The following is a 9,509-nucleotide window of genomic DNA, read 5'->3' on the forward strand; positions in this document are numbered from 1 at the left end:
GACGGAGGGGTGTGCAAGGCCCGGGAGCCGAACTCTGCTGCCCTGAGAAGGCGGGTTTCCACCGCTTTGAACAATTAAATCTCGGGGAGGGGGGAGGGGGGGGACGGGGGAAAGGAGGGTCGTGGCCCTGGATCGCCCACTGCATTGGGCGTTCCCTGCCCTCCAGAGCTCACACCGCAGAAAGACGGACGCGGGGGAATTACGAATTATCCTAAGGCTGCTGGCAGGTGCCTATGCAGATTTGTTTACTTGGTGTTTCTTGACATGATCTTACCCGTCATCCTGTTCGGAAAGAGTGAAAACGCCTGGTGAGTATTTTTGGTAGTGGAGCCTCGTGGCTTCCAAGCTTTAAAAACAAAAACAAAAAACAACAACAAAAACAAAAAAACCGCGGACCCGCCAGAGCCGCCACTACCAGCGAGGATATGTGCAAAGTAAGTCAGAGGTCCATGGGGCCGGCCAGCCTGAGTCTGCTCACCTCCAAAGTCTATTCATCACAGAAGGACTCGCCTCACAAAACTCCATGAAGGCTAATGAGCTGGCACTCCACTCGGTTCCCGAGAGTCAACTAAATAGGTGGAGGAGCCAAAGACCCAACTTGAAGAAAGTGTCTCATATCTCCAGCATATATAAAAGTTGGTGTCGGGAACTGTACTCCCACACTGAACTCAAGATGCGAAGTTGGGTTCAGTGGGGTTTACACAGCTATGAATATCTCCAAAATGCACCGCCTGCATTTGTTCCAAGACTTGGTATTGCTGGTTTTGCTGGCGTTGTTGGACTCCTTTTGGCTAGTTCAAAAACACAGATGCTGGTATATCTGTCCACCTGCTTTAATGGAATTAGTTGCCTCTCTTTAATATCCATGACAAGCTATCATATTTGTCCAGGTCAGTGGGGGCAGGAACTTTGATCACATGGGGGCAGCCATATTGTGTATTAGAGTGATGGTCAATCTGCATATTACTCTTTTATTAGATAGGATAGAGGCCTGGTGCATTTCAGGTGATTCATGCCTAGGACTTGAAAGGTTTCATATAGGATGGCCTGAAAATTGAGAATTGGTATTTTAAAATCCTATTCTACCCATCTTATTTTTTTAAAATACTATATTTTTATTGATTTCAGAGAGGAAGGAAGAAGGAGAAAGAGAAACATCAATAATGAAAGAGAATCATTGATCGGCTGCCTCCTGCATGTCCCCTATTGAGGATAGAGCCTGCAACGCCAGCATGTGCCCTTGATCAGAATGAAACCTGGGACCCTTCAGTCCACAGGCCGACGCTCTGTCCACTGAGCCAAACTGGTTAGGGCATGAACCGCCTGAAATCCAGTTGGGAGCAAAACCACTCCTCTTCCTATAGACATGTCAATAGGTCATGTCAGCAGCCTTGAACTCTCTCACCTGAAACTTTTCAGAGACAGGAGAAGGGCCAGGAATGTGCCCTAATGGTTGCTTGCATCTGGGAACTTGCATAGCCAGATTGGAGATTCGTGCAGAGGGTAGTAGCGCCTAGTATGAGATTTTAGCAGGAAGCCATGAGACATTTAATAATGGCGGTGCATCAGAGGAAAAGGATCGATGCTCCAGAATGGCCCCAGGAATGTTCTAGGGACAACATGCAACATCCAGAAGCAAGGGGCTCTTAGAAGCAAGGTGGCTGGAGTTCCCACAAAGAAATGCAAATTCTGACCGTTATTGGGATGCACTTATTACGACCTGTTTGAAACATGTTTTTCTGGACCATACTAATCCTTCTAACTCATTTCTACATTGTAGCTCCCCCGTACTTCTCATTCAGATGATCCTTCTCTGCTTAGAAGAGCTAATATTGGCCCTAGTATGAATATACATTTCCACTCTACCCTCAACCCAGGCATGATTCTGTGTCCCAGCTATGTATGAATTTTGGGAGGGGCTGATAGTTTCTATTCTGATATGAATAGCCTGCTGAGGCCTGCAAGACTCAGAGTCAGACCCCAATCTTATGAATACCCCTGTCACCTGAAGAGGGAGGTCATTTGGGGGATTGGTCATTTGAGTGAGTGATAAAGTTCAGACGTCTAACTAGAACGTGGGTCAGAATCTAAGGAGGGAGACTCAGCCTCTCTCTTTCAGTTTAGATTCCTGGGGCTTTAAGCAGTATTAAGTGCATGCTTAGCTGATGGAGATGAAGGTCAAAATGGCATCCACAATGTGGAGAAAGAATAACTATGCAAAATATTTATCTATGGGGTTCTCTGACTAATGGTATTCTTGCCCAAACAATAAAAAAATAAAACCTAAATTTATTAAAATCATTAGATCTAGACTTCAGGAAGTACTGTAAGAGAAAGAAAAACAATTTAAATCTCTGCTTCATTGACACATGAAATCTTTGCTGAATGATACCATGAGGAAACAAGCAGGCATGTTCAGAATGTGAAATATTCCTCAGGAAAAAAAAATGATCTGATTTCTGAAAAAAAGTCAATGTCATGTGACATTAGCGTAGAGACTATAGCAAATAAACATTTCTGAAGACTTAAAAGGTATAACAGCAACATTCAAAAATATTTTTAAAAATTTTAAGAACTTATACAACCAAATATAAGTGTACCTTGTTTTGGATCCTGATTTGAACAAACCAATTGCAAAAATAAATGTTTCTTAGACAATTAGGGAAACTTTAAAATCATACTAAAGAATATTATTTTTCATTAGATGTGATATTGCCATGTGACTATGAAATGTCATTTTGTTCTATGTATAATGAAGTATTTAGGAGTGAAATGATATGTAATATTTGGGATAAACTTTAAAAAATCCATAGCCAAACCAAGAAGATAGGAGCCAAGAAAGCAAAAATTGGTACTTATTGGAGTTGGGTGATGGGTGCATCAGAGATTATTACCCTACTTTTGTGTATGGTGGAAATTTTTCACAAAAAAAAAAAAAACTATTTTAAAAGTATGATATGATATATAATGTGACATATAATTCAGGTTTAATATTTTTCACTAAATATCAATTGGTATTCATTTTTTTTCTTTTTATCTAGATACACTGTAAGCAGATTTTTAATTTTTCACCAAAGGAATTATGGAATTAAAAAAAAAAAAAAAAAGCAGTCAAAATACAAAGTTCTTCCTCAAGCACCCTGAGAATGTCCAAGAAGCTTCTTCTAAGAAACAAGCTCATGTCTACAGAACACAAAGCAAGGCAAAATCATGCAATCACCTGGTGACAGAGAGTGGGGTACACAATTCAGATATTTCCATCTTTAAGAGTACATTCTGACCTGAATTGTGCAGTTTGGCTGCCTTGAATCTTAAAGTGCTTTAATAGTTACATATTCCTCTCTGCCTTATACTGTTTAGACTCAGTGTGAGTTGGAAAAAGAAAATCGTTTTTTAAATTGGCCAGAGCAGCCATGAGACATTCTGGCTGGAACAGTGGTTACAGTATGAGGATGAGCTGAGTGTGTCGTGATGCTCTGCTGAACAGGAGAGAGTGAAGAGATGCAGCTGCTGAGAGTTCATGAGAGCTTTAAAGACGACATGGAGTGATCTGAGGAAAGGGCCCTGTGCCAACTGGGGTCACCACAGCCCTGCCTCAAGGGTGGACACAGGAATTAGGATTCATTTGCCAGAGCTCCCTTTATTGACTTCATCCCTCATCTCATGCCTAGGTCACCATTTAGGTCAGAGGTCAAGGCTCTACTGGAGCTGATGATGGCTCTACCAGGAGGCAAAGTGGAGAAACTCCAAAAGGGGCATATACTGTCACTGACACAACTCTGTGGGCATAAGACATAACACTGTCTACTCTCACCGGAACATGGATTCACCTCAATAATATTTACTGCAGCCCGTATCTTGGATAAATATGAGCTATAACTACTTCACCAATTTTTTTTTTAACTTCATTGATTTCTATTGAGAGAAGCTATTTGTTCTCTATCCAGGACACCAATCTGATCCTCCTGACCTGCTTCACTCAAAACAGATTTCAGAACTCCAGTGCTCTCTGAGTGTCTGCCCACCCTTCCTCTTCCTCTCCCCGTCTTTGACACTTGCATTGGAGAGCCACAGCACAGCATATGGGTTTTCTTTCTTAACCTACACTCAAATACAACCTCCTGTAACAGCAATAGTTGTTCTTAGTTGCCAAGGAGTGGCAATACCAGATTCATACCAGATTCCAGAAAGACCAGCCCAGAATTACCCTGCTCACAGTCCTGGCTTGTACGCCCAAACTCTGAATCTCAGAGATAGTCAACAATTCAACAAATATTTCCTGAGAACTGACACCAGGCAGAGTTCTGGATAAATGGGTAATGAGGGAGGGGTGGGCTTCTGGGAAAAGAAAATGCTCCTGGTGTGTCATAGGCACAGGAGAAACGGGTGTGTAAATAAACCCCTGTATAATATCAGGACACATAGAAGAATATGAAGATAAGGTAGGAAGATGAGGAGGGAGCAACACGGAAGCACATCTTGATAGTGGGTTAAAAAAAATAAAGCTTTAAAAAGAGCTGAAGCACATAAATGCCACCCTTTGCTCTCCCTTGATTAACCTGAAGTGCTCACTCCCTGTAAACAGTGGCTCGCTCATCAGTGAGATCTTTATCTTTGATGTCACCTTTTCTTTCTTTTATTCTTAACTATTTGGCCCTGGACACCAGTAGAAGCTTCAGTAAAGTGGTTCTCCCATCACTGATTTCCTCTAGTGCCTGAGATACCGCCATCCCTTAGACTAGGGGTGTCGAACTCAATCAGAGAAGGGGCCAAAATCTAAAATCCAGCCTAAATCGCTGGCCGAATGGTTTACTGAACAGTCATAAACTGACAATGTCATAAACTGACAGCGGAGTGCAGTGATGACAGCGCGGTGCGGGCCACATTGCAAGGCCTGGCGGGCTGGATTTGGCCCGCGGGCCTTGTGTTTGACACATGTGCCTTAGACACACAAACTCATGCCCCAGATGGTCCCCATTAAAATTTAACAATTAGATAACAGCCCTAGCTGGTTTGGTTCAGTAGATAGAGCGGCAGCCTGCAGACTGAAGGGTTCCAGGTTTGATTCAAGTCAAGGGCACATGCCTGGGTTCTGGGCTTAATCCCAGGGGGCAGGGGAGATTTGCAGGAGGCAGCCAATCAATGCTTCTCTTTCATCATTGATGTTACTATCTCTTTCTCCCTTTCGCCCTTCCTCTCTGAAATCAATACAAATATATTTTTATAAAGCAATCCTATATAATAAAAAACTAATATGCAAATGGTCATCATGTCCTCATGGGTGGAGCTGGGGACCTGAGGCTGTGCCAGGGAACCTGAACCACCCCCCCACCCCGCCACCTGCCGGGACTTGATGGGGGACCTGAGGCTGCAGGGCTTGATGGGAGTGGGGCCGGCTGGGTTTGGGTCTTGCTGAATTTTGAGGCGTGGGTGGGCAGGGATTTGACTCTGGGTCCTGCAGTATGCCCCAAACTCTGACAGGAGGTAGATTTTCATATACATTTTATTAATTTTTCTTTTATCTTTGACACTTCTATTATAGAGAAAGGGCAAATAGCAATATTAAAATATTTCCTCTAATTAATTCCCTTTTAATGTGCACGAATTTTGTGCACTGGGCCACTAAACAATAGAGAGGAATGGGGCTTGCATTCTCAGCCTATGTTTTCCCTTGAAAGGTTGGATTTTTGCCTTACCATCACCTAGCTAAGACTGAGAGGTCAGGATGGTGGGAGGCAGAAGTTTGTTTAGAGAAAAGCAGAGTTTTCTGGAATCTGGATGTTTTCTGGGTCAGGCAGCCAGTGTCTAGCAGAAGCCCCCAGCTGCCCTCATATAACTTCCAGGCCTTCCCTGGGTAGAAAGAAAAGAAATCAGATGGCCCCACCTGACCTTTGATACTGGCCACACACAGTTGATGCATACTTGGTCCCAGCGCCCCCAAAAATGAGCTCTTCGAGTTTCATTCTGTCCAGCTTTGTCCACCTGAGTTCCACCTGCTGCTACGTAATCTCCTGTTTTCTGCCGCTTTTAATTTTCCTTTCCATTATTTATCCATTTCAGCACTCTCTGTCTTCCTTCTGCCATCCTTCTCTGTACAGACTTTTGGGCCTGCGGCTCCCCCAAACCTTCCTCATCTTCTTAAACTTACATTTTCTTCCACCAGGGGTCGGCTTTGTTTCTTTTTTTCAGAGGCTGATGCAGATAGGCACCGAGCAAGAGATCTTAGTCCAGACACAGCCTTTTTTGGGATTGTGGTGAGGCCACAGGCCAGATGCGCAGTGGTGGAAGTTACAGGAGTGAAGAAGGTCGCCAAGGGCGAGCCCTCTCCACTCCCCCCCACTCCTCTCCCGCCCCCCCCCCCCCCCCCCCCCGCCACACACACACACAAAAAAACACAAAACTGTCCGTTCCTCGCCCCATTTGAGGCATTTGAGTTGGATCAAGTTTACGGGTTGGGGATACCGTCAAGTGCTGGGGGATGGGTGCAGTCAGGACCCCAGACTGCAATGCAAATACCTGGGCTGTGCGTCAGGCCGCCACGTTGGTGGGTCAGAATTCTGTCAGAAAAAAAGGGCCTCGGGTCGCCGCCCATTTCCCTTTGGGCCTGGGGAGTGGAGAGACTGAGCTCCGTGAGCGACCCAGCCCGGGAGGCGGGTGGGGTGGAGGGTGCTGGGGCTGGACGCCTGGACCCTGCCAAGCTCCGCCAGGCTGGTGCGGGCCAGACCTTCGAGGCCTCCCAGCCGGCTGGATGGTAGAAAGCCCAATTCTCTTAGAACCCGGAATGAGACATTCATCTCCAAAAAAACGTTTTCTTCTTGTTTTTCCTCCTGTTTCTTCCTTCCCATGTGTATCCCTCTGGCTGTAAACCAACAGAGGCGCCCAAACATTACGCCTCAAGTTGAATTGAAATCGTGTGGCTTGTGCGCTCCCGGCCTCTCCTCCTCAAATTGTGTTTCAAAACAACACGGTGACTCTGGGACAAGACTTTCCTATTTCACCCGCACCACAATGGAGACGCGATGAAAGCGGCTGCGAGATGTTTGGCTGTGTCAGATCCAGTCCCAAACGGGCTGGTTTGGGCCAGCAGTGAGGCCCCGCTTTGTGTTATGTTCACGGAGAAGATATTAATTAAAAGAAATACATGATTAAAAAGTAATGAGTTGAATAAAAATTATCGCAGCTCATTTTCTGATTATGTTAATTGTTAAAAACCCTTCAATCACGTCGTTGCAGTCAATGGGCTTTAATGTGAAATTAGTGGGCTCTTGATAACTTACAGTCCAGAATAATCCTGGCGGTTTAGTCATCATTCCTAATAACAAGGATGCTGCTAAGAACAGAAATTTTACATGATTTGGATACATTCAGCCCTTCCCCCCAAGTGTCATTTAAAAAAAAAAAAAAAAAGGCTTATCCTGCCCGCAGTTTCCAACTTCTCCTTCCCCGGATCCACCGCGGCCTGGGCGGACCCAAGTTTGTATTCGTGTCCCTTTCGCTCCCCGCGAGCCGCCTCCCGCGGAGACCTCCGCCCGTTGCGGGTTTCTGGGCGCGGTGCGCCCTGGAGAGACTGGGCGCGCAACCTACTCCCCCTCCCCGCCCGCCCCCGAGGGCCCGAAGCGCGGCCGGGAGCCCAGGGCCGCCAGGGAGGGACGGGACGTGCAGAATTCGCAGTTACTGGAGCTGGAGGGGCTGCACGCCCCCCCCCCCCCCCAAGGCGCAAGGCTTCTGGGCAGCGGGGGGCCGCCCATCCGAGTGTTTGCTGAGCCGGGAGGGCCGAGCTGCGGCGACAGTGTGTGCGCCCCGACCGCAGGTGCGTTTTCGGAGCTTTGGAAGCCGCTGTCCAAAGAGCCTGGGCCGCGCCCCTGGCTGGTGCAGAGTAGGCTCCCCATAGGTGGCACTGGCTCTAACGAAAATAGCAAATCAGTGCGTGATTATGATGGATGACGACGGCCAAGGTCCCCAGAAAACGCCCACACTGCCCGCGGCCGAACTCCGAGCCAAGACTGGGGATAGGGGAGTGTTACGCTGGTCCAGGGCGGGGAGAGAGATTCCTCTCACACCATGAACACTTCCCTCTGAAGGAGCCGAGAAAAGAAGAGCTCTGCTCCCTCTGTTTGGGCTTTTGGGGAAGCAGACGGTGCTTAGCAGACTGAGCTTGTGAGGGAGGTGTAAGAGTCCTGCGTCCTGGACCTTGGACGGGTGTAGGAGGTGGGTCGCCCGAGGCGGGTGGGACAGGGTGCCGGACATCTAAAAACCCAAAAACTTATCATTCGAGGTGCTTTGACGTCTTGGCCAATCATCACCCAACATCCAGCGAGAGCTGAAGGTACCACCTGCAGACTGGAAGGGAATCAGTCCCCATTTTTCTTCCTAGAGAACCAAGTGGAGGAAATCGCATTTCAGGCGTTCAAACTGTCTGAAATTACACATATACACACAGATACAAATGTCTACAGATAGTGATATGCAAACGTCTGTGAGCTGGGGGCAGGGTCAGTGAGGTAGGTGGAGCGTGCCTTTGTGTCTTAAGGATTTGATTCATTTCCAGGTCTAGAGGCTTTGTGTCTCAAAGTGCTTTTTCAAAGCTTCTACCCGGAAAGCAACCTGGATGGGATGAGAAAGCTGGTGTTTGTGTGTGTGTGTGTGTGTGTGTGTGTGTGTGTGTGTGTTTCTTTTGTGCCTCAAAAAGAGCAATTTTCTTTTTAAAAGGTGTATGCTTTCACCTTCTCAAGCCAAAACACCCAGGCTCTTCCCTGGGGAGTGGAAGCCAAAGGTGCCAGGGACTGCCTGGGACGAATCCCAAGGCTAGTTAGTTCCTGTCTGCCTCCTCTGAGCATCTGCTGTCAGGCTAAGTATCATTCCAATAAATAACAATGAACCGGGATGGCGTCTAGAGAGGGCTTGTCGGCAACATTTAAAAACCAATAGAGTTTATACTTCTGCGCTATCACTTCTTATTGATTAGAGTAATCAAGATAAAAAGCTAGCCGGGCTCGGAGAACTTCAGCGGCATATCATTAAAGATAAGAGTCAGTTAATTCTGGAGCTGGGGTAATGTGGCTGAAATGAAGGGTTCATTTGCATGAGATGCTGAGCCCAGTAACAAGGGGACAAAAATCACTAATTAGGATTGCAGAATGCCTCGGTCTCTGCAAGCACCCTTCCCAGTGCTCAGAGGAAGAGGGGACCGGCGTTTATGTAAATCTGGGCAGCCTCTCTTTGTAGAAGGTGAGGATCACCCAGCTCTCTGAGCCATCCTTCCTGGGTGGGAAACGGGTCAGTAAGGTCGAATCCACTCCTTCCCTGCCTAGTCCAATCCCAACCCCATGGCCACAGGGAAGCTCTCCCCCACCTTAAGTACGATCTTGGGGGTGGCAGTGAGTTCCTCTGGCCAGTCTCAGCCGCCAATGGCTCTGGCCTGATCGAGTCACCGCCTGGGGAGTGGGGGTTCAGGGGTGTGAGCACAGTAGGGCTCAGCACACTGGCCCCTCAGGGGAACTCAGGGATCC

The 9,509-nt window shown here is 47.1% G+C and overlaps 1 pseudogene across 1 annotated transcript; it reads left to right on the forward strand.

Moving 5' to 3' along the window:
* Positions 1 to 154: 154 nt before the first annotated feature.
* LOC311626027 (MICOS complex subunit MIC26-like) lies at positions 155 to 9,055 on the forward strand (annotated as a pseudogene). The gene is made up of 2 exons: positions 155 to 944; positions 8,966 to 9,055. The product of its transcript is annotated as an MICOS complex subunit MIC26-like (transcript).
* The last annotated feature ends 454 nt before the right edge of the window (positions 9,056 to 9,509 follow it).

This window comes from Pipistrellus hanaki, assembly GCF_964339955.1.
Source record: "Pipistrellus hanaki genome assembly, chromosome: 7".
Taxonomy (NCBI): Eukaryota; Metazoa; Chordata; class Mammalia; order Chiroptera; family Vespertilionidae; genus Pipistrellus; species Pipistrellus hanaki.